Below are 25,952 nucleotides of genomic sequence, written 5' to 3'. Positions count from 1 at the left end.
CTCTTAGCATGAACCTTTCTCTAACAATTTCAGCAGACCATAGATATGCCTGTAGACCACCAGCATTGCAGGCCAAGTTTGAACAAACAGCAGGAAGTTAATGTAGGTAATGCAGGTGAGATAGTATTTAACAGCAGACAGTGTCACCTGCATCTTACTTCCCTTGGTATTACAAAAACCTTTTTCAAAGAGCAGTCTTCTTGATGTTTTCTCATTCCTTTCACAATCAAGCAAACAGGTTTTAAATTATTTCAGGTCACAGTGCTTTGTATTTTTCCTTACATGTTGATAGCAACAATGGCTTCAGATCCTACACCTAAAAAATTAGACTACAAATGCAGTTAATCTGGTGAAGTAATTAAAAATTATATCCTTACTTACACTTAGCACATTGGTAGACTGCAGATAACACACTCTGTTCTATATTTGTTTATGTTTCTGTGTTAACCTGGGGCAACAGAAATGCCTCATTTCCCACAGACTATTTCTATACTGAAATTCTTCAGAGTTACCATTATGTTTTTTACATTTCTGTTAAGCACCACCCAAGTTTCAGAAGCTGGTACCAATGTCACAGTAATGAAGGGAATTGAGACTTGTATAATATACTCAGTGAAATCATTATCACATATTTCCTTTTCGGCCTTTCTTATTCTATTCAAACATTTCACCATATTACTGTCAAAGTATTTTCTGGGATTAACACCAGCAAACCTCTCTTAAAGTCCAGTATTACTCAAGAATATAAAAGGAAAATGGCACAGGATGCTGTCAGTATTTCTCTTTTCTTTAGAGTTTGCCATTCTGTGAAAAATCTAGCTATAGAACAGATCCATCTGCACTGGAAGGCAATTTCGTACAGGCTATTGTTTAAGAATACTAACCCTCCTTTTACATGTCAAGTGTCTGCAGTCAATGCCCAAGTAGCTACTGCTCATTTTGTGGGCCCCAAGCCTCATTCCATGGCAGGAGTAAACTTGGACAAAAAGTCTATACTTTCTAGGCAAGCTTATTCAAATTCAAGACAGGGGAACCCCCTTCTTCTTTGTTGTTCCTCCAACAGAGGATGTGTGGACTCAAAAACGTGCACAGCCTACTGCTACCAGAAGAGCTCAGGGTAGCTTCAGACAGACCGTGGAGGCTATATTTTGGAGAATGAAGAACAAGGCATGGTGGAAAAATCTGATTCTGCCGCAGTGCCTTTACTGGGAGCACAAGGTGTCCAAGGACCTACAGTAACAGGTAAGGGAGTTCAGACAGGAGAGTGGGAATTTAGCATTAGTTCAGCAAAAGCTCTCCAGAACTCCCTGGCATGGCAAGATAGCTTTGCCTCATCTGTCTTCTGAGCGCTGCACAAACTTCCCAACGTGCTGCCTGGTGGTGGGACTCAGTAGTCAGGCACCAGAGGGGATGGACCATATTCCATCTGTCCTACCTGGAAGGTTTGATGTGGGAGAGTCTGTGGGTGATGCAAGTGAATGAAATACTAAGTGGAGAACTCGCGAGGTGAGGCAAGACTTACAGGTCAAGTGGAGGTAATAGCATTATTTTTCCACTGTGATTTCAGTTAGTGTGCAGATGTGGCTTGTGAACTCCCAGAGCCAGATCTGATGCCGTTCAGGAAAAGCAACATTACCTTTAGAAAAATGTTGGAATCACTGATGTAGCTGGTTCAATCATGAAGTATGGACTAAACCTCTTAAAGTAAACTCTAAAATGAACAAATGTAGCCTTTCATACGAAATAAAGATGCTTAATTGCTTACAAGATGATACCCTTGAAAAACAAAGCTCTCTTGGTGTTAGATTCTGTTATCCTATTAGGGGGAGAAATTCTGTGATTAGTAATGATGTGATGTGGGAATAGTCATTATTTCACCTTGGAAAGATACCAAAGTGAGGAATTTCACAAGTTTTCTGGTGTAGTAGTTATCTGTTAAAAAACAGAGGTCCATCACTATTTAATAAAGCCTCCATGTAGTTTTTCCTGATGGAGAGCCACAGCAAAAGCATAGCAATGGTCAGTACTAAATTGACTTTTTCATGTGATCAGTTCGGCAGTTCATTTAGTTACGAGTATCTCTTAGGAGAAACTGCAGGGGAAATTGGTGGCATAAATAATCCGGACTTATTTTTAGAAATTAGGAGTATGGAACAAGTATAAAATCCCAATTAATTTTGTTTCCTTCTTACTATTTTCTTATCTGTCACAGAGGGACAATCACCTAAAAACGGGGGTAAAAGACATTAAGCAGAGTATTGACCAGGATCTCTATTCCACCATACATTTTCCTCAAGCTGGTAACACAGTGTTGGTTGAACTGAGGTTTAATCATAACCTTCCTAAAATCAGAAATCTCTGTCACTACAATGCTGTAATGTCATGGTGTGGCAGACAGATGAGTGAACTTTTGCCTAAAACATTTCTTGGTACATAAGGTGCAGGCAAACCATAACCCCGAACAAGCCATCTGTTCCCGGCGGAAACAGGACTGAGCTGCTGCGACCCCCGAAATGGTCTCCCTGCGAGCACCCAGGACACACCGAGCCTGCGCTGAACCAGACCACGATCGGGCAGAGACTTTGGGACCTGGACTGTAAATTATTGCTGCTTAGCACAACTTCTATAAAACTTGCTTAGCATGAGTGGCTAAATTTGCTGAAGCCTTAGGCCGCACTCCCTAGTTCAGTGAGAAAGGGCCCCAGAGCTGGTGCAGGCTGGAAAGATAAGGGAGTCACAAGCAGTTTGCATTCCTGTGCACTGCTGAAACAGTGTTAATTGCTGGAATTACCACCTCTTTGTCAGGGCTTTGAGAGATAAGGGCAGGACCTGAAGAATGAAGACACATCTGTCAGCAGAAACCGCAACGGTAAACAGCCTACCTAGGGACAGTGATGAGACCCAATAAGGAGCAGGAGACCCCAGACCTAAATATTACTATTGGTCTGAACTACCACGTGAGGGGTGGGAAACTTAATTTGAAAAAGCTATAATTGCCCAGGGATTTCTTTGTTCGGGGTCCCTCTTTGGAGGTACCCAACTCGAGCTGTAACTACTGCATGCACGTCATTGCCTTGATTTGGCTCCGAGCTTCTCAGCGGGAACCTAGGGTTAGACCCTGCTCGAGTTGTAATTACTGCACGTGCATCGCTAAAACTTACACCGAAGGTGAAGAGGACCCACCCACCACCAAACGGGACCCCCCACTGCTGAGACTCCCAAAGGAAGAGGACCAACGGGATGCCGCTGGATCCATGGGTGGTGATATCTTTTTCTCTCTTTTTCTCTCTCTTTCTCTCTTTTTCTCTCTCTTTTCTTGAATGTTGGTAAGATCTGTTCGAAACGTGTGGCATGGGACTTGTCTATCTAGTTGAAGTAATCACCATTGAATTATCATATTCGACCACATGCCTTATCTTCGTGTTAATAAATCATAAAACTGAACTCGTTTCACCTTAATTCAGTCCAAGGGCATCACGAACTTGGTCGTTGGTCCCAAGGGGAGGGAGGTCGTCCTAAACGACTCCTTTCGGGCTGCGACACATGGTGCCAGGGATGTTAACTGTATCATGTATATTTGTAGTTAGCCTAACATTACTGAATCTTAGCTAATTTTATATTTACTTTTTTATTTAAAAGGTATAATTTTGAGATATGGAAATGAAAAATTAATTTTACCTAGTTGGATGGAAAGACCATTTTCTTTGTATGAATGACACAGAATGGTCCTCTGGCAAGATTTGTAAGGTAAAATGATACCTTTTACTGGATTGATTGAAAAATTACAGAGAAGGCTTACAAGCCATTTTAGATCTGAAATAGAAGATGCATAGTAGAATAGGTAGCATTTAACTTTGAAGGTAAGTACAAACTGAGAACAACTGCTCTGACTGTAACTGCATAACATTAACCAGTTAGGGAAAAGCTAGCTGTGATGCAGAGAAATAAGGGGAAAAAAGTGTAGCTGTTAGATTTCAGATCACGTACACTGAGCCAATAATTCCTGTGTATCATGTGTGAGATGCTTCTGCCAAGTGAGAAAGCATCATTGATTTTACCCACACAGAATAATGGCAGAAATGAGAGGAAGCATCATAAATCTCTGCCAAACATTGCAAGTGACCAGAACTCTGTTCACCACCTTTCTCTCCACTCCCCATTAGGGCAGGTGGGGCAAAAGTCCCCAAAAGAGACAAAAGTGTTTTAAGAGTACCAAAAGACACTGCATGAGAAGTAGATGAAAGGGAGCTGGGTAGTCTGCCTACAAGAGCTGAACAGGTGTGATGCCCCACATAACTGTGCACAAGTTGCAGGTGCTGAAGCAAGTTAGTGAGGAACCTTCTGGTGGATGCTGGCGGCAATTTTTCTCCTCTTTATGCCGCTCTCTCTGCTCTATGGTAGTTTTGTATGAGCAGTGAGAGGGAGTCAGAAAGGCCATCTGGCTGCCTGCTCAGTGATGGCAACATTGGCCCTTAATCTCAAAGGAGCAAAAGCTGGGCAATATTTGCTGCCTGCCCATAGCCAGCTGGAGTGTGCAATATCATGGGCAAGGAGTAATGAGGCTGAAGAGACACTACATTTACCCACTCTGAAAACTCCACCCTTCTGGCTATTTGTTCTTTCTGTTAATATGGTGCTGTGAGGACACATTGCTTCAGTGGTCACTTGTCTCTGTTAATGTCAATCTCAGCAAAGCAGGCAGCAAAAGCCCAAGGCACACTGACGCTGAAGCGACTGAGAGAAATAAGGTCATCCTGCCCCAGTTTGGGAGCTATTCTTCACAAGGCCGTGAGCAGGGGGGAAAGATGGCTCTGGGCAGAGTGTCCAATGGCAAAAAACCCCATGGGCAGTGACGCGTCAACATGAGGACACAGGATGAAGTTCCTACACTGGGGCTAGAGAAAGGGTCCAAGCTTGGACACTCTTTCAGAGGTTAGTTGAGTGTATGTACCAACAGAATGACAGCTCCCAGGCACCAACAGAGGCTCTCAAGGCCAGATGTGCAAGTCTCATGGGTCTCTTTCACAAGGAAATCAGATACGAGTATCCCAAGCGATTTCTCCATGAAGGTCCTGGGGTATCTCTCTTCCAAAGACAGGCCTGGGAAGAGTCTGACATGCTTTTTGTGCCTCAGAGACAGCCACCAAGGTGCTGGCTGGTGGGTAGTGGCATTTGCATTGCAGTGGCCTCTTCTTAGTGGCTCTGGGCATTTGTCACAGAATAAGCTGTGGGGACAACTTCAGCTTGGCAGCTCTTTTGCCACCTGTAAGCAGTACACAAAAAGTGCTGACAAATGTTATTTAACACAGCTTAACTAATTACAGCACATCAACTCATGTTACTACTACTGCTAATACGGATGGAGCTGAATGAGTGTAAGAAAAAACTTAAAATACGAGGGGTTAGAGAAGCCAGAGTAAACACCCTTAAAATAACTAATATTTTAAGGTGTTGCTGACATGACTGTTTTCACTCACATAGGTGTTCCCATGTATTAAAATGGAATTGCTTACGTTACGTGAATACATTTTCGAAGAATCAGGTCTTATGCAATGTAACTTTTTTCAATTTATAAGTTTTAATATGACTATTGATTTCTTTTCTTATAAGAACAAGTGAATTTTCTATTATATTCTTTAATGTCACCTCTTTTTCTAGTTAGATTTTACATATATTTTTCTCCATTGCTTTAACTCATAATTCTTTGATATGTTGTTTGCCTCTCTTACTGTATCACTGTTTATATCTGTACTTGAATGGAATTCTTTTTTATTTTGATAATATTGGAATGAGCCTCAAATATTTCTCACGATCAGTTTCCTCATGTATCAGTAAATTCTCTTTTTATTCCTTTTGATCACTTTCTATGCTTTTTTGCTTTCTCAGTCTCCTTTTTAGATGTTGTTGGCCTTCATACAATCCTCCATCCATGTTCTGTCCTCCTAATCCGGTAATATAATCTTGAGCTTTGAGCTTTTTCCTGGCTTTATTCTTTCTCACATACCATGGATGAGCTCCACTTAAGCTCTAGCCAGGACCATCTCCTTCCACTTCCATGCACTGGACATAGGGTCTCTGCTGTGGCTAAGGGAACTGGGATACAAGAGAAGGGGTGAAGTAGAAAAGAAGTACAGTATGAGAGTTAGGCAAACTTCTTTCAGAGGACAATGACTGTTATCTGTTCTCCCTCTTCTGTTTATGAATTGCCCAGAGGTGGGTTTTTCATAGTGCTTCCTCAACCTCTGAGTGGCTTTTGAATTAATTGCTATGTCTGTCAGTCTTATTATTAGTTATGTGTACTGTGTTATCGATAATCCAAATCACATCTGTTCTACCTGCCCTTCTACCTGTTCAAAGGCCCATTAACTCCACAAAGGGGTTTCAAGATGAATGTGTATGTTTCCTGTGTGCACACATATTTGTGTAAACCTCTGTTTGCAAACTCATGTTCAGAGATGGTACATAGCACTTTCTTCGAAAATTTTTGCACAAAATCTGTCGTGCAATGCACTTTCAAAAGCATATAAAAAGGAAAGTGAACAATTTATTAAATGAGTTTTTATAGATATTCTTCTGCAATATTTGCCCATGTTTAGAGTGCTTATAGAAATATGATACAGGAGAAGGAGGGATCAGAAGCACATAAATAGAATTTTATGTACAAATAATGCAAGCATTGCCTAATAAAGACTCCATACAGAACAGCATGATATGGATATTGTATCTGACTTAGCTGAATCCCAATGTTTAAATCATCATGATTAAGTAATGGATGGCTTTTGGGAAATAAGCTGATGCTCTCAGACTTGCTCCTGCTGGGCACTTATCACTATCATACAAATGAAATCATTATCCTATTGCTTTACAAGCTCAGGAGAGAGATAATGAACAGAATAAGTAAAGTAGCTGTACTATGTCTTGTCCTTAGAACACGGTGGAAGCTAATTAACGGGAGGCTATGGAGGTAGCTTTTATTCCCACAGCCCTTGCATGACTTCTTCAGGGTGAAAAGTAGAACTCCTAAGGTCTCTGAAACTTTCTTTTAAGTGAAATCACAGAAACAGAAGCTCCAGACAGGTACCTGTAATTCCTTTGTGAAGCTGCCAGTTTTACTAACTGCCATAATTTTATACAGAATATTTTCCTCTAAAAGCTTTACAAATATTTAGGAGACAATTCCTCACTTAAAAGCAGCCTGACCCCAGAAAAACAAGAAGAGGGTTAAACAAAAGCAAAATAACAATACACAACCATGCAGCAGTAAAGAAATAACATCTCTGGAGGAAAGAAAAAACTCTTAGGATATTTTTCATCAGCTCGAAACTGTTTAAGAAAAGCGTATTCTGCTAAAAAGGGTTCAGCTGGATGGCTATTTGCAGCACCTAAAGCCAAAGATACATATCATAGAATCAGAAGGCCAGGAGATGTCTTAAGATATCATCTATTCCATCAGTCCTTTGCAAAGCAGGATCGACTACAGATGTACCACTCCTGCACATTGCTTGTCTGACCTGTCCTTGAAACTCTCCAGTGAAGGAGATCTCATTTCTCCATCCAGTAGTACATCCCAGGCTTTAACTAGCTCTGCTTTTCTCAGTTTTCCTCATGTCTGCCAGGACTCTTCTCTGCTTCAATTTAAGCCATGTCTTGTCTTATTGACAGAGAATTTGGAGAGCTGTTTAGTTCCTTCTTCTTTGTATCAGCCTTTCATGTACTTTTATATTTTTCTCATGCATCTTGTTCAATGTTCTTTTCCTAGTGCCAAGCAAGCTCAATTTGTTCAGTTCTTCCTTGAAGGCCATGGTTTCTAGATTTTTGAAGGCTTTTGCTACTTTTCTCTGGATTCTACCCTAAAAAACCTTATTAAAGTTAATGTATATGACATCTACTGCTTCCTTTTTTACCCATGAAATCACTGTCCTGTCATAGGATGCTTGATTTGCTTGATAAGATTTATTCTTGACAAAATCATATCATTGCCTTAGTCATAACCCATTTACTTTTTCTCCATAGGATCAACTCTGCAGCTTTCTCCTTTCTAAAGTATAAACTAGCCATGAAGATCCTTACTAAATTGTAATGATCAATTTGTTTTAAATCATTATTATTATGGCAGTCTTCAAGGAACTGAGAAAATGAGAATATGGCGTAGGGCTAGGGATTTAAACCTTTTTCTAAGAACTGTTAATAAACCAGCAAAGTCAAGTGTACAGTGTTTGTATCACTCAAACTTGTAACAATTTGTAAAGATTCATCTGTCTTTGGTGCTCTTTATTTAAAACAGATAGTGGTTGAACCACAAGAAAAAAGGAATCTGAGCACCATTAATCACTGTGCCAAGCAAAGGTCAAGCAAAATTCAGTTCACACTGGGCCCTGTGAACACTGCAAAACAAAAAGTTATAGCTATCCTGACAGCATTTTGTTCTGCACAGGGCTGATGAGTCATCAGGTATCCAATGGGGATCAGCAGTAGTTGCAACCAAATGTTGATAGTGCATGCCAAATAATAGAATAAAGAAATAGATTAGCCTTGCTCGTAACAGGCAATGAATTACCTGGAAACTTTTAATACAAGTAAGATGAGAATTATCTGAGCACCCTAATGGTCTAAGTTTTATGTAGTAGTTTTCCCTCCAAAGATTATCTTTCCATTGGGAAGCTATCCTCATCTGGTTATCCTCATGGGTTAGTATAAAACCAACTCCTTTGCCTTTCATAAACTTTCTACTTCCACTCATTTTCATAGCCTTCTACCCAGAAGATGTGTCTCTGGTGCATGCTATTAGGAAAAATAGAACAGCGATAAAGCCAACAAAGCTTCTTTCTCCCCCATGAAAGGCAAAGAAGAATAACAGATGTAGAGGGTCCCTCTCACCTCCCTGAAGCAAACTAACAGACATAAAGACAGATGATGGACTGCTTTCCTCAGTTCCTCTGAAGAAAATAAAATACACAAAGCATTAGTATTTAAGTCTCACTTTATAGCTGAATACCTTCTTAAATACATGTTATTCTTGCTAAGAATAATATAGAATAAAAATAAGATGGCAATAAGCCCTTATGGGCTTTGGCACACCTTTATCCTGAAGAAGTCTACCCCAGGGGGTCCCCAGTGAATATTCAGGGAAAGAATAGGAGTTCTGATGGAAGAGTATCACATCTGTTGCAGAGTTTACACACTGCATAGCACTATTGGCAAAGAGGCGGAAAGAGGGAAATACGCACAGCACATGTGGAAGCTTCACAAGGGATTTAGGGGAGAGGGGAATTCAGGTGTTACTTCAGGCCTCCTGTGGATGCATATTTTTGGGGAATCATGGATTTCTGCAGAGGAGGAACATCTGGCTCTGAGGTTTACCTGTGCATGTAAAAGTATTGCTTGATGTAGAAACAAGGATTGTGCTGCAGGGGTGAAATGAGGCCCCTCATCTCCCCCTTCACCAGACCACCACTAGATTAATTCTGTCTTTGCTGACAGGTTTACAAATTACCTCATTAGTTCCTGTGAGTCTGCATTCTTCCACACAGTGTGCAGGAACAAATAAGCAAAGACAAAAGCAAAGACAAAAGCACAGCAGGCTGGAATTCCCACAGTAAATATTTGTCAGGCCACACAATGGTATGGTGTAAGGAATTCATAAAACGAAAACAAATAAAAAGTCTTGGTCAAAAAATATATGTTTTGTCCCATGCCAGCCACAGGGTGATATATTTGATTTAGAAAGTTAATGGCATAATACATTGACTGCTCTTATCATCACCTTTTTCTAGAGCCATACACTCAAAACTTTACCTACAGGCATTCCATCCATATCATGTTACTGCTAAGTAACTGGTAAAGGCCAGTTTTATATGAACAAGTACTGTTGTTAAGTACTGTATACTCTAGAAATGGATAGCGAAGTGTAAATAATAGCTACAACTGTGCATGTATTTTCAAAGTCATAAAATTGAACCTTTTCCTATATAGAAATATATAAATACATTTATCGATTATCTACTAATCTTACCACTTCTGGATGAGGAAACATTTTTTGGAAGGCAGCACTGCATTACACTTTTTAAAGCTAGAAACTACAAAGGGCTTCATAGTGTCTTTAAACCCAGGTTTACGGGGTTTAGTTTTGAAATGTGGTTTATAAAGCCCATCCCCTTATTGCTCATGGTGTGCCAGATTTGCAGCTTAGCTTGAAGGGTGGGATTATGTTCAAAGCAATGTGTACAAAAGCTCTATATGTTCTATTTTTTATCATCTTTATTCTGCCAAACTTCTGCCTAAAGTCTCTAGCTCAGCACCTGAGGAATTTATTTCCAGTCACATAGTCAGCAGCTTCCATGGATATCAGTGAGGCATTTTGACACTTCTGAACTAAACAGACTAATTTTTAGTGCCTAAACATGGTTATTTTGAGGAGATAGACTCGGACAGGAAGTCTGAAAGCTAAAATGGGTGAGGTGGGGTGCCTGGATTAAAGAAGTATATTGACTTTGTAGGTATCCTAGAAAGCAGATACAAGACAGAATTTCAGAAGGATGCTAGTAACTGTGCACAAATTATATAGGAATGACAGAATAGATTTTTTCACTAGAAAAGACTCTGAATATATTACAAGAAGCACCAAATAAAGTAAATGAAATAAAGTGATTTACAAAGTTGTACCATGGGATTCCTTTGGATAGAAATGCCATACTGAAACAGACAGAACAGAGTCTGACAGCGTGTGACTGCCCATCCATGCAACCAAGCTCTGTCAAGGACTGTAGAGAGCCAGCGACTGAGATCCTACCCATCACAGAGTCACAGAGTCATCTAGGCATGACAGGACCTCAGGACGTCTCTACCCAAAAGCAGGGCCAGCTCTCAGGTCAATCCCGGCTGCTCTGCGCTTTGTTGAGTCGAGTCTCAAAAACCTCCAAGGACAGAGATCTCACAACCTTTCAGGGCAACCTGCTCCACCACCTGACTGTCCTCACGGGGAAAATGTTTCTCCTTATACGCACGTGGAACCTCTCTTATTTCAGCTTGTCCACCTTGTCTTTCACCCTTCTGCTATACCTCTCTGTGAGGAGCCCAGTTCCATCTCCTCATAGGTGCTGGGCAGCTGTTTGGTGCCCCAAAAGCCGTCCCTTCCCTCGGCTACGCAAACCCAGCTCCCCCATCCTTTCCTCACAGGGCAAGTGCTCCAGCCCCAACCACCTTCAGGGCCCTCTGCTGACCTTGCTTCAGCTTGTCTCCATCTTTCCTGCACTGGGGGTGAGAGGGGAGCAAAACTGAGTGCAGTACTCTATAGGTGGTCTGAGGAGTGCTGCGTAGAGGTGAATAATCCCTTCCCTTAATCTACAGGCTGTGCTCATGTTCATGCAGTCCAGGTGCTGTTGGTGCCTTTGGTGCCAGGGCACACCACTGGCTCATGTTCAACTTGCTGCCCACCACGAGCCCAGGGTGTCCCCCACAGAGCTGATCCCAGACCCCTCTGTCCCCAGCTTGTGTCATTGTAGGGGCTCTTTTTTTCCCCAGGGCAGGACTTTGCATTTGCCCTTTTTGAATTTCATAAGATTCCTTTTGAACCATTCCTCCAGCCTGTCTGGGTCTCTCTGGATGGCAGTCCTGCCCTCAAGTGCGTTGACTGGTCCCCACAATTTACTGTCATCTGCAAACTTGATGAAAGTGCTGTCTGTCATTTCCTTCAGGTCATAGATAAAGATGTTAAACAGGACGGGTCCCAGGACGGGTCCCTGTGGCATGCCACTGACATGCCACATGTCACAGATATCCACGTAGATTATGACCACCCTCTGAGCCCATCCATCCAACCTGTTTTGCCCGTCTAATTGTCCACCCCTTCAGACCTAGTGTTCCAACTTATATACAAGAATATTTTTGGAGACTGTGTGAAGCCATGATAAAGTCTAGGTAAATGTCATCCGCTGTTCTTCTCCAGTCCATAAATCCAGTCATTTTATCAAAAAAAGGCAATCAGGTTGATCAGGCATACTTTACACTTGGTAAACTCATGCTGACTGCTCCCAATCACCTTCTCCTTCATGTGCCCAAAAATATGTTCTACAAGAACTAGCTCCATGATCTCTCCAGGGGCTGAAATGAGGCTGTTGGGCCTGTGATTTCTTAGATTGGCTTTTTTGGCCTTTTTTGAAGATTGATTTACCTTTACCATTTACATTTTCCCAGACTTCAAGGATCTCCCCCAGTCTCCATGACCTTTCCAAGAAGACAGAGAATGACTTCACTCGATCACTGGTCAGCTCTCTGAGCATCCTTGGATACAGCCTGTTAGGTCCCATCTGGTCCTATGGACTTGTATGGGTCAAGTTCCCTCAGGTTATCACTGAGTCAATCCTCATCCACTGCTGGTAGTTCATCTCCTTCCTGAGTTTTCCTGTAAGCACACATAAACCCACAGATTGGTTGACGTTGGAAGGCACCCATGGAGACCACATAGTCCAGCCTCCCTGCTCAAAACAGAGTCAGCTAGAGCTCAGGGCCATGTCCAGTCAGGTTTTGAATATCTCCAATGATGCAGACCCCACAGCCTCTCTGGGCAACTATTCCAGTGTTCAGTTACCCTTACAGTAAAAACTTCTTTTTTATGTTTAAATGGATTTGCTTGTGTTCAAATTTGTGTCTGTTGCCTCTCGCCCTATCACTGGGAACCATTGAGAAGAGTCTGGCTCTGTCTTCTTTACAGTCTACCATCAGGTATTTATAAGCATTGATAAGATACCCCCGAGCCTTCTCTTCTCCAGCATGAACACTCCCAGCTCTCTTAGCCCCTCCTTTTATGTCAGATGCTCCAATGCCTTAATCAACTTCCTGGCCCTTCTCTGGACTTGCTCCAGTATGTCCATGTCTTTCTTATACTGCAAAGCCCAGAACTAGACACAGCACTCCAGATATGTCTCACCAAGGCTGAGTAAAGGGGAAAGGTTACCAGCCTTGATCTGCTGGTGATGCTCTTCCTATAGCAGCCCAGGATGCTGTTGGCCTTCTTTGCTCCAAAAGCTCGTTGCTGGCCCATGGGCAACTTCTTGTTCACCAGGACCCCCAGGTCTTTTTCTGCAACGCCGCTCTCCAGCCTGTCACACCTTGGTCTGTACTGGCACATGCTGTTATTCATGCCCAGGTGCAGGACTTGTCATTTCCCTTTGCTGAACTTCATGAGGCTCCTGTCTGCCAATTTCTCCAGCCTGTTGAGTTCTCTCTGAATGGCAGCACAACTGGTGTATCAGCCACTCCTGCCCCAGGAAAAGATGCTGATACACCAGATGATCTGAAAACCTGTAGAGGGTGATCTGTGTCCCACCATCCAGGTCATTAATGAAGATGCTAAGCAGTATTGGACCCAGTATTGACCCCCTGGGGGACATGATTAGTGACTGGTCTCCAGCTGCACTTCATGCAGCTGATCACAATACTCTGAGCCCAGCAGTTCAGCCAGTTTTCAGTCCACCTTACCAACCACCTATGTAGTCTGTACTTCATCAGCTGGTCTATGAGGATGTTATGGGAGACAGTGTCAAATGCCTTACTAAAGTCAAGGGAAACAACATCCACTGCTCTTCCTTCATCTCCCAAGCCAGTCACTTTATTGTAGGAGGCTATCAATCGGGTTTGTTAAGCATGATTTCCACTTTGTGATTACAGATGGGCTTTGGGTTTCCTAGCCTCTTTCCTGCATGCTCGGACAATGTCCCTATATTCCTCCCAGGTTACGTGTCCCTGCTTCCACCTTCTGTACACTTCCTTTTTAGGTCTCAGTTTTGCCAGGAGCTCCTTTTTCATCCATGCAGGCCTCCTGCCACCTTTGCTTGAGTTTGTGCTCCTTGAGATGGACCATTCTTGAGTTTGGAGGAAGTGATCCTTGAATATCAACCAGTTCTCTTGGACCCCTCTTCCCTCTAGGACCCCATTCCATGAGATTCTTCCAAGTAGATCAGTGAAGAAGCCAAAGTCTGCTGTCCTAAAGTCCAGGGTCGTGATCCTGCTTTCTGACCTCTTCCCTCCTCATAGGATCCTGAAATCCACCATCTCATAGTCACTGCAGCCAAGGCTGCCCTGACCTTCTCATCCCCAGTGAGTCCTTCCCTGTTCTTAACTGCAAAGTCCAGCAGAACACCTCTCCTTGTTGGCTCCTCAATCACCTGTCTCAGGCAGTTTTCATTGATGCTCTCCAGGAACTTCCTGGAGTGCTTGTGTACATGCTGTGTTGTCCCTCCAGCAGATACCGGTATGGTTAAAGTCCCCATGTGGACCATGGCCTGCAAATGTGAGGCTTCCTCCAGTTGTCAGAGGAAGACCTCATCTACTTCTTTCTTACCACAACATCAACCATGCCTGCTAATCCTGACTCACAAGCTCTTAGCTGGCCCCTGACCTGTCCCCAGGCAGAGCTCCATGCATTTCTGCTGCTCCCTCATACACAGGGTGACTCCTTGCTGTCCTGGCCGGTCCTTCCCAAAGAGCCTATATCCATCCACTGTAGCACTCTAGCCATGTGAGGCATCCCACCACGTCTCCATGATTCTAGCAAGATTATAGCCCTGCGACTGCACACATTCCTGATTCCTCCTATTTATTTCCCATGCCTCATGTGTTAGTGTGCAGGCACTTCAGAGAGGCACGCAGGCATGCTGATTTCCCGGAAAGGGTGAGAGCTTCCCCCATATGCCTGGGAGATCTCGTCAGTTGACAGAGGCAAAGAAGAAAATACATGAATAATATCAAATGTTTATAACTTCACTAGTCCATTTTAGATTCATCAAGGTTATATCATCATGATGAACAGACTAGATATTCAAACACTATTAGATCTACTCCTCAGAGCAATTGTCTGTGAGGAGAAAAGCAGGTCTTGATTTAATCCTGACCACAGGGGACTTAAGCCACAGGGACTGGCTTAAGACATAATTATCAACCACCTGTGACAATGTAGTCAGATTCAATATCATGGTAAGTGAGGAAAAGCCAAAATTAGCATGATAGCAAAGCTACCTATATGTGAAAAGGCTAATTAACAGGAGTCTTCTGAAAGTGTAAAAACATTGCACACAGCATGTAGACTGTTTGGCGACACAGACTCTTTTTTTTTGTTAATGTACACTGCAAATAAATGTTTTAGGTTCAGAGTCATAAATCTGAAAGGACTTGAAGAGGATCTTCCAGAATAAAAAAAAGGCCATGCTAAAAGAACAGAAGAAAGGAGGATCTTGGAAATAGAAAGACATCTTTAAAAGACTGCTAAGACGAGAGAAGTAGAAATGGACATGAACTCTAGGAAGTTAAATGTTAATTCATAGCAAGGAAAGCCAAAAAAGATTTTGATGAGAAAATTGTTAAAAGCATATAAACTAGCCATTAAAAAAAAAAACTTTTAAAAACACAGCAGAAGCAGATGCCTGCCATAGAGAACCATGAGCCTGATAGCTGACTTAGGCATGGAAGGATTACTCAAAGAGAATAAGGTGAGAGCAAAAAAATTACATGAATTCTCTGTATTAGTGTTTGTTATAAGGGAAGTTGGGAATGTTCCTAAATTGGTTACATTTTTTAATGGAAAATGAGTTTGAAGAACTGACTCAAAATTGACGCATCAATGGAAGATATCTTAGAATAAACTGACAAAAATAATGTTAAGACTTTGCCTGGACAAGATGGGATTCTAAAGGAGTTCAGATATGAATTTGCTGGATTGCAAAGGTTAGTGATGTATAGCCTCTAGTCAGAACAAACTTGATACCAGACAAATAGGAGGGGACAAAAATGGTGCCAATTTGTTTTTAAAAGTTCTAAGGATGTTCTAGAGAACTGTACGTTAGAAAGGCTGATATTTATATCTGTCAGACTGGTGGAAATGATAGCAAAGAATAAAATGAATAGACACACAGATAAATCTTAATATAATGACAAGGAGTCTATAGAACTTTTGTAGAAAGAAGTAATACCTCACAAAATGCATTAGAGCTTTTGAAAATCTCAAGAGGTATAACAAAAAAGATGGTCTGATTGAGCTAGTGTACGTGAATTTTGAAAAAGCTTTGGCAAGGTCTGTCACTAGAGGCTCTTAAAGAAATGAAACAGTCACAGAATGAAAAAGGAAGGTGATCTTGTGAATTAATAACTGCTTAAAAGCCAGAAAACTAGAAGAAATGGATGGACAGTTTTCAGAGCAGAAAGAGAGGTTGAGCATGAATTCTCCCTCTGATCTGTGCCACCTAACATTTTTATAAATGATGAGGAAAAGGACAGGAATGGAGACATGATAAAATCTGATGACAGTATAAAATTATTCATCATAATCAAAATTACTGCTGCCTATGAAGACCTAATGAAAGATCTTGCAATACTGAGATTTACAAAGATACAAGGGCAGATGAGAGGACTGTGCAAAGAGGCTGATAAGAATGGCAGTTAGTCCTGTTAGTGGTTTCTTCATGTTACTTTTTCACCTAGTTAATTTATCTTAATCTAAAACAAAAGATGAATCAGACTGAAGGCATATGGGTGCTCTTTGTGAATGAAGACTTTGGCAGAACAGCACTAATCTTTTCTGTGTTCCCTGCCTGTGTTGTGTTAGCACTTTTATTCAGTGGAGCAGTGTGGAAACCAACCAAGAAAAGAATGTTTTCCTGCTTTGCAGTATGAACAACTAGAGCACCCAATAAATCTTTTTGATTTAAAAAAACTCCCAAATGATTGGTGTTAATAACAGAAAACATCTCCCCAAAACTATTTTCATCTATTGCCAAATTATCTAAAGAGGAGGAGGAAGTTTATTATTTTGTCACTTTTAGTATTCAGCAAACATTTTCCAGCTTGCCCTATATTTATCTGAGTCTCCCTTTTGAGGATAGAAACACTGTAGGAATATGTTTGTATATTATTATCTTTCATATTCATTATGTAATAAATTTCATTTGTGTGCATCCTCAACAGAGATTGAATTTTAATGTCAAACAGATCCACCAAAGAATTGGAAGAGTCATTCAAAATACTGTTGGAATATATGAATGCAAAAATATATGCATGCAGTAAAACATTGTTAAAGTACTTTGAAGGCCATGATCCTCTCAGTAGATCTGTCCCCAATGCAGGTGAATTGATTGTATCTGAGTTGGACATTATTGCATTTCCCTGAAAGCATCTGTTTGCGAGCCCTAGCATGTGAGTCTTCACTCTTTGCAGCAAGACAGGAAGAATTCCCTTGCCTCTTTTGATAGTCTCCGGCCTTGAAGTGTAATACCTGTTGGTCAGAGTATCAGCCAGCCCCCTTGGGCAGCTTACATGCTCCCTTACTGAGCATAAATGTTAGTGCCTTTGATTAAGCAGGAAGTACTCTGACTGGAGAGGCAGGGCTTGTTATTAAGATGTCAGCTGCCAAAACCTCACTTTTACAAAATCTTTGGCACCAGTGGTATTTTGAAAAGGCCTTTGCCTTCCAGAAGAGAGAAGCATATCAGAAAATGTATATTTGTTTTTCATGGATAATTAATAGAAAGAAGTGTGTGCATTTCTTTTTCATAATGTCCAAAAAAAAAGTGTATTGTTTTCTCAAGCAGCAACAAAATTGATTTAGCACATCCACATCAGCAGTGAGTTTGACTAGGAAAGTTTAATAATATTATGGTATCAGCTGGACATAAACAGCTTTTAGTATAGCAGAGACCTTCTGTCAAAATAAAGAAAAGAGAATCATTTTTTGAAAATGTAATAACCAGTAACATGATCTCCGACTGGGTCTCCCTTCTTATAAGAAGAGGGAGAATATATGAAGAGGCTGGCAGTCTTCACATTCTTGAAAGCAGCTGGTAGCATGGGGCTGTTCAGGCACGCAACCACTATTATACTTGGCAAAAAAACCATGGCCTTGCTATGTTCTGCCCTTGGCATGAATCTATACCTATGCTACAAAGTGGAGGACTGCACTGGAGACCTTAAAACAACTTTACATCTGTAATTCCGCAAGGCTTAAAACAATGGCTGCCTGAGAAGATGATAAATCAGAGTTAACACTTCATTACGCTGTTTTGTCTCTGTCTGAGTGGTATTTACCCATTTCATACCCAAACCTGTGCTGACTGTCATAGACATGGTCTATCTTATGCAATGTATTAGGAGTTTGGGGAGGCAAATTTGCAATGTTTTAGCCTTCCAGATGGAATTAATTATGCCCATTTCTTTCATTAATGAGCACATCTCCATCACAGAAGTGCTAACTTCAGGTGGTATTAGGCTTTCAGTTACACTGAAATTACATTTCGACCAATGTTGTTGGTACCAGTCGTAAGGACTTGTCATTTGTTGTCTCTTCCAATACAAGATCTATGGAGCATCAAACTGGGTGCAGGATGAAAACAAACAAAAATAGTAAAGCTATACTGGTATGAATTATGAGAGTAGAACAGGATTTTTCAGGTCTGAAAGTGGGAACGAAGTCTTCAAGAAGAAGAAAATTAAATTATTATCACATATTGTCCCTTTAAAGCCCTAATTAAACTAGTTATTCTATCCAGCATTCAAGCAGAGGTGTGACAACCCTGGCCAAACTGAGAGACAGCCAGAGTGGGGATTTTTACTTGATGAAAGAAAAGTTCTACCAACTCTTTTTCTTAAAATTTTTTTCTTTAGCCATTTGCTTCAGTAAGATGAATAGCATATTTGGAACTTCAGGGCAATGTAAACTGTGCAAACCAGCTCTTCCAACAGAAGTCACTTTTGGGTGGAAGTTTTTCAGCTTCCAGGAGGGTTTGAGTGCACAATAGTATCACTGTGAAATCAAGACCTCTTTAATGCGTCACAGGTGGATAATACTGGATCTTTCTTTCCCATCAGTGTCGGGTTATCTCTAACTCCATTTCAGGTAGTCCTCTGATCTATGTGGTCCAGTAAGAAATTTATGCAGAGATAAGGAAAAGTCCTTTTCTTTAGATCTATAGGCCCAGATGACTTTAGTGTAGGTATTCTAGGCATGTGGAGGACATGGTGTATGATATTTGTGTGTTTCTGTTTGAAAGTATCTTGTATAAGAGAGGAACTAATGATGGCAATGCCTCATTGATAGAAAGCAGGGAACAGTCAACAAATCTGTAAATACTTACCTTTCTTTCTTTTCTTTTTCCTTTTTTTTTTTGAGTGCCCATAACACTCTGCTAGTAGCTCAAGCTGTGCTAAAAACAGGGCTAATTCTGTGCTGGACTGATGCTGCAGAAGCTGTTCCATCTATCTGAATGGTAGGAGCATTCTTAAACCTCAACACATACAAATTAGCCCTGGCAAAATTGTAAAAGCTCCCTTTGCTAGTCTCTTTATCAGCTCTGCAGTCAAACAGCCATAGAGCCACTGACCCGATCTGTGAAACTAGTACAAACAACATGCTCTTGAGTCCCAGAGGAGGGTGGTGCAAAGACCTGGGGCATCAGGAAGGAACCACTCCTATGGAACCATGAAATGCCAGTGGGAAAGGCAGAGTGTTGCTGCAGAAAGTTAGGAAAAACAGGCCTTTTAAGAAGTGTTGAATTTTAAATGTCAATAACATTTTGAGCTGGTGCTCTGGAGTCTGTGGTGAGGTGTCATTACTGGCAGGTGATGGCAGGAGCTGAACTGTACTCAGAAACAGCAACAGAATTTGCCATCCGAACAGATCTCATCTTTGAAAAAAATCTCATGTAAAGAGAGAAGGTCCACATGCACTGGAGAAGTTCATACCATGGATGGCCTATACTTTGTAGTCAGGTGATTTGGTACTAAGCAGTTTGAGCTGTAGTAAGTGGTGTGCATTCACATATTCATTAATATAAAAGAATAAGTCTTTATCCTTGTGTTGTCCTAGACTGAGTTGTCAGGAACTGGGGCAGTCTCTGTATCATTCATATACCAGACTAGCTTCTCAAGCTGCGAAGGAATGTTCTGCAACAGTGAGAAGAATTACAAAAAGGTGCAGAAAAAGGCTAAATTCCAACTCCTTGCCACACAGAATAGAGTCTGGCTATTGACTGTGTGCCCTTTCAAAAGTATTGACTATCAAGTCTTTCTTGAGCACTGGACTAGGATCCCTGCTCTAACTTTGTTCCAGTTTCTCATATCTCGACGTTGTGAGAATTTGGACATGTTAGGAATGTTCTTCAGTTCAGCTCTCATCTAAATTCACCTCACCATTAAATGACCCTGTTCACTGAGTGGTATCTACATTAGTCACTTAACAGCAAAGGTCTAAATGCAGTGGAAGTGATAAAAGTATCTCTGACAATTTGGGCAGTTTGAGTAGTATTTCTTTGTACAGAGCATGACCTCCTGTCCTCCTGTCTTCTTGTATTTTCTCAGAGGATGAGATCTGTATACCCTAAGTGGAGTCAGTATGGTTCCAAAGATGAACCAGGGAAATTCTGGATTTTATGCAGAATCTACCTGATACCTGGAAGAATATTGGAAGAGTTCTTAAGTGCCCCAAAAGTCCATGAAAGAAAAGGAAACAACCTGAATTTATCTTCTGTCAGAATGTCAGAAAAACAGGGGAGAAACTCAGCTCCTACATTATGCTGTCTCTGACTCTAATTTATTTAAAAGGTTAGTAATACAACCTGAACCATCACGTCAGAAAGAAGGCATAGTTGGAGATCAAAAACTGAGGAACAGCAAGAAGTCTAAAAAGAGACATTTTGAGAAAATCATTTTAAAGATTAATTTGGTAAAAAGACAGTGTTATTTCAGAAGCTCCCATAAAGCAAAACAAAAAAACAAGCAAAACTTCAGAAGATGGTAAAAATAGAAACATGTGAGTTTTGAGATTAACATTTTCATCAGAGGGAATACCTGAGGAGAAAAAATGTGAAAGTTGTTGCCTGAAAGGATTGCAGTTATCTAAGAGATTAACAAAGGAATTGAGATTCTGTGTGAGGCAACTGGCTTTGCTAACCAGAGAGCTTCTTTGTAATGAAACTTCTGATCACTTGATTTGCAATGCTGAGGAAATTATCTTCAATTTGAAAGCAAGACATTCATGATTCTTTTCAGTAAATAAAATTGAATCAGGGGATTGGTTGGTTGGAAGAAACCAGTTTGAGGGTCCAGATTTCTCCAGACTTAGAACTACTCAGAGATTTTAAAAAATGTTTTTTTTTTCTGTACATGGGATTTTAAAATGTTGCAAAAGAGTCCATTGTTTCACTCACAAAGTCAAACTGGACATGTAGCTGTTGAAATGGTCTGATAAATGTCTCTACATCGTACCAGCACTTCGAAGAGGTACACCAATACTGTTGTGCATGTCATGTATTATGACAGGTAACAATCAAGACTAGACATTTGCATACTAGTGCTTCTGAATTTGCATGTCACATGCCTAGGTGTCCAGTGAGATCACTGCTGTCACATAAAACAGAAAGCATTGTGGTAGATTTAGATTTATGGATTTATTCTTCTACCGTTGCTCATACTGTGTTGCACTTTGCTAGATGCATGTTTTACTGAAGCCCGTTTCACCAGTAAGAATGTCAAATCCCTTTTCTCAGTTGGCTTGGATGAACAGCTTGTGGGGCATGGTATAATTCAACAGGAGTAAGAGTGGCAGAATCTGTTCCTGAAATGCTTTGAGGACACTGTGTCCTTCATCTTTTTTTCTTTTGGGAAATGCAATAAAATAACCAGGAAAATTACTGAGTCTGATAATGATCAGCCTGGTGACTGACACATAAGCTCACTAATTAAACCACCTTACACTTGTTTGTGTTTTGCTCCTGTGCTCAGAGTTCTGCAAACTATTTGATATATACTGTAGAATGAAAGAATGAAAAGGTGCATAGTGGTTATGATTACCATTATGGGTGATTAAATAACACTCTGAGACCTGTACCAGTAATTATCACTCCAAGAGCCTTCTCTCCCTGATAATTAAAGGCCCACTGGAGTTCGTGTCATCACTCCTACTGATTTCTATGGGAACAGAGCTGGCTCATTGTTTTCTTCTCTATTAGCTGGAGGTTCCCTTCTGCCCTGTCCCAGATGCATTCAAAGTAGCAAAGTGTGGAGGACAGTGAAGGGAAAAGCATGGCCAAGAAACTGGTTGTGACTTCCTGATTCAGAGCTGCTAGGCCAGTTAATCTAGCAGAGTGGCATAGGGACTCCCCTATTTTATACCACAGGAAAAATAGTGTTATAATTCACAGCAGGAGAAGCTGAAATACAACTCATCTCTCTTTTCATTCATCCATGTACTGCCTACAGGATGCCTCCAGCTTTTCCCTGGTACTTTGGGCAGAGGGAAGGAAGTGAAATACTTTCCTACAGATTCCTGCCAACGCAGTGTTCTTCTGTGCAGAGAACTGCATCACAGATCTGTGGCTGCTCCGAGACCACAGTGCATCACCTATATATACAATTGGTAAAGAAATTTCAGCAGATTTATGAATCTAGCCATAGAAGGCTTTTACTTGAATCTTTTTTTTCAGTGTTTCTTCTTTCCCTTTGTTCATTACTACATGGATGTTGCAGAGATTATTTATTTATGTATTTATTTTTAATGGACAGTGTTAAGACTGGCACATTGTGTCCTGGTTGGGTAAGAAACAATGTATAGAGGTGCTCATCCAGAGAATGGTCATGTCAGACCATGAATACTTCTTGTTACACTAACAAAGCTGGGCTTTTTCTTCCCCATTCCTATGTCTTACCCTGATGCTGCTTTATTTTTCCCTTCCTGAGCTTCTCAGCTGTAGCTCAGCAAATAGCTGTTTAAATAGTAGCCCTTGAGGTCTGGTGCATTGAACTATCAACAGCTGTCATCAAAACTTGCTTTTTCATCCACAGTAGACAGCTCAAGCTTGTTCCTTCTGTCTGTCTGGGTGGGAGTTTTCTCTCCCACAACCTCTCTGTCCCTCTCCCCCTTGATGCAGTAGTCTTCCTCTTCTAGTAACCAGCCCCTTCACCTCATGCTATGTCCTGCTTTCTAAGCTTTTTATCCCTCCAGTCCCATTCCCCTTGCACTCTTCCTCCTCTTCAGCTCTTACTTGTCCCTGATGTTTCTATAGCTTGGGCTGAGGTGTCCCCAGGCAGAGGAAAAGACATGCTTTGTGGCTGTTTCTCTGCCTTGTCCTTGGCTGGCATTCCCCCATGTCCTTGGCTGTTATAAGGGTTGGCTGAGGCTGCTGAGATGGTTGTCCAGGAACATGTCAGTACACAGTGCCATGTCAGAAGGTAAAAATATGGTGTGGCATGAAGTGTCTGGCTCTGCCTTTGAGCTCACATCTCTGTTATCCAGAGGTTTCCAGAAGCAGAAGAGTGACAGCTGAGCTCTTTCTCCCTTTTGTGTGGTTGTAAGCTCTTGTAAGCTTTGTCCAGGGTTTCCAAAGGAGGATCAACCTGTGGGACTGGAAGGCTGGGTTCAGCAGGAAACTTATGGCCTCTGGAGGAGGGGACAGCTCTGTAAGCAGCCTTTCTTCCACAGCAGAACTCCAGGCTATGTGCCTACTTTGGTGGGAACAAGGCTTTAGCTGTTATGGCTCCATGATGTAAAAAGAAAACAAAACCAAAACCCCTACCATGACAGAAAAATATCACAGAAGCCATCACTTTCTTCACTGCTTTAAGCCTGTACCGTCCTTGTAGTTCACATTTTGTATACTAAAATACCTTTTGTACATTTGTGATTCAGTCTTGCCCTTATTTTAATACTATAGTTTCTATTTAAAAGTGCAAGTGGTATAATTTGTCCTTGAATGTCATGGCTGAAGTAACTGTGAGCTTTTTCTTGCTCTTTGCTAAATACATTTTTGTGTGGTACGCCTGCTGCTATACATCTGTATAACACATCCATAACCATTTGTCTTTTAGAGTATTTGTCTGCAAATTCATTTTTAGTGTTGTGCTGAATTCGATTTGATATCAGGGAGAGCCCTTGCCTTTTATCAGAAGAGACTAATTTTATGATTGTATATTAGACTTAAGAGATGTGAGTAAAATCTGTTATTATGATTGCCATAAGCTGCATGAAAACAGCAAAGGTACTTCAGATGTGTGTTGGGAAACTTTTTAACAAGATCTTATTGCAACTGAGCCCCTGCAAATCAAAAGGTTATCAGTAGGAGAAAAAGGTAGGTGTAAGAAAGGAATATTCCTAAGAAAGATGTAAGAGGTTATAAAAGTCCTCAGTGAGAAAATGACCCATGCATTGGATAAAGAAGCTCCATTTTTTTCTAAATTAAAAACTGTTTATTAAACATAAGCAAAATAAGCCTGAAGACAAAACAGCAGGAAAGGTGCTCCTCCTTTTCAGTGGGGATAGTTTAGCTTTCAATTATCGCTTTTCAAGTACTGTAACCATGGTCATGGCAAACAGACAGAGTCAAATGCAGGGTCTGGCATTTGAATGCAGTAGTTGACGTACGTGTCTGCAGAACTGGTGCCATATCTGCTCCCACATGTGGCCACAGATTCTCACCTTGTGGACAGTGTTGACTTATGAAGGTTATCAGGTGCTCGGGTTTCTCCTCCAGACACCTGTTAGAACCACAGAGTAATTTAGATTAGACGGGACCTCTGGAGGTCATCTCATCTAACATCCTGCTCAAAGCAGGGCCTATGCTGCAGTCAGATACAGGTTAGATCAGGTTATCAAGGCCTTGTGCAGTCAAGTTCTGAATATCTCCAAGGATGGAGATCTCACAGCCTCTCTGGAAGAATCTGTTCCAGAGTTTGATTATCTTTCCTGTAAAAAAAATAATTTTTCTAACAGATAATAGGGATTTCCTTTTGTTGCAACTAGTGTCTCTTGCCCCTTGTCCTTTCACTGCATCTTCAAGAAGAGTATGGCTCTGTCTTCTCTAAACCTTCCATTTGCATGGGAATGGAATATATGTTCAAAAAGCAATTGCTCAGGAACTGAAAATCTCAGTGCACATGGGATGCAGGTTTAATTTAGTGTTTGTCACAGGTCTGAGAAAGAAAGAAGGGTTCTTATTTTAACCACATCTTGCTGTGTAGACCTAACTGAAATACAGATTTTCATACATCCCATTTTCATGTCTCCCAGCATGGGACAAGGAAGGGTTAATACATCCCATTAATCTTATTCTGCTCTCAACAGCTTCCCAGCTAACAGAACCCTCCAATCAGCACTTCTTTTCTCTTCTCAAAAATCCTTTATAGACATCCTTCTTGTGCAGAAGTGTTAGAAAATGTATGCAGTGTAGTAGCTGATGTTTGTCACCATGATATAGAGATGTTACCTCCTTGATATGTGGTATGAGGCTTCTCCTCTTCAAAATCACGCAATGTTTTATAGAGCAATATTGTAGTGCAAGCAGATATCTATTTTGATCTTCAGGCACAAGTCATAATATTTTTAACCCTACATATTTTAAAGTATTTCACACAAGCAAATATCTGTATTCTGAATTATTCTCTGTCACAGACAGCATGTTTAAAACTGACCTCATTTTCCCATTTCTTAACCCTCTAGGTTCCTTTCCTCCCCTTTTCATTAGTGTTTGCAATGTTTTCTATTCTAATATAACTTGTAACATGCTGCTGACTCTGTCATCTGTTTATGGAAGATATTAAACAAACGAGCAGCATCTGTTCCACCCAACTGGAATATGCCTTTGCTTCATTCTGATCTATTCTGACACCTTGCCACTATTCCTACTCTTTCCTGATAGCCCTTCGCCTAGTTTATTATTGCTGAAAGCTGCCATTTCATGGCCAACAAACTATAATAATTTTCACTCTTCGGAATAATTATTACTTGTATTCTTAGAGGGAGGAAAATTTTGAATTGTGTCACAACAGGAACTAATATAGATTAAGAATTGCGTATCAGTAGAAATGAACTCATAAAAGTATAAGGAAACGTTACCAGTTAGGAATTAATGTTAAAGTACTAAATTGCTTCCCCAGATTGATGCAACTATATCACACTTGAAATGTCAGTACAGCAATTCGAG

This window comes from Dromaius novaehollandiae, chromosome 1 (genome assembly GCF_036370855.1).
Source record: "Dromaius novaehollandiae isolate bDroNov1 chromosome 1, bDroNov1.hap1, whole genome shotgun sequence".
Taxonomy (NCBI): domain Eukaryota; kingdom Metazoa; phylum Chordata; class Aves; order Casuariiformes; family Dromaiidae; genus Dromaius; species Dromaius novaehollandiae.
The sequence above is the reverse complement of the archived record's forward strand: the minus strand, read 5'-3'. Positions refer to the sequence as shown.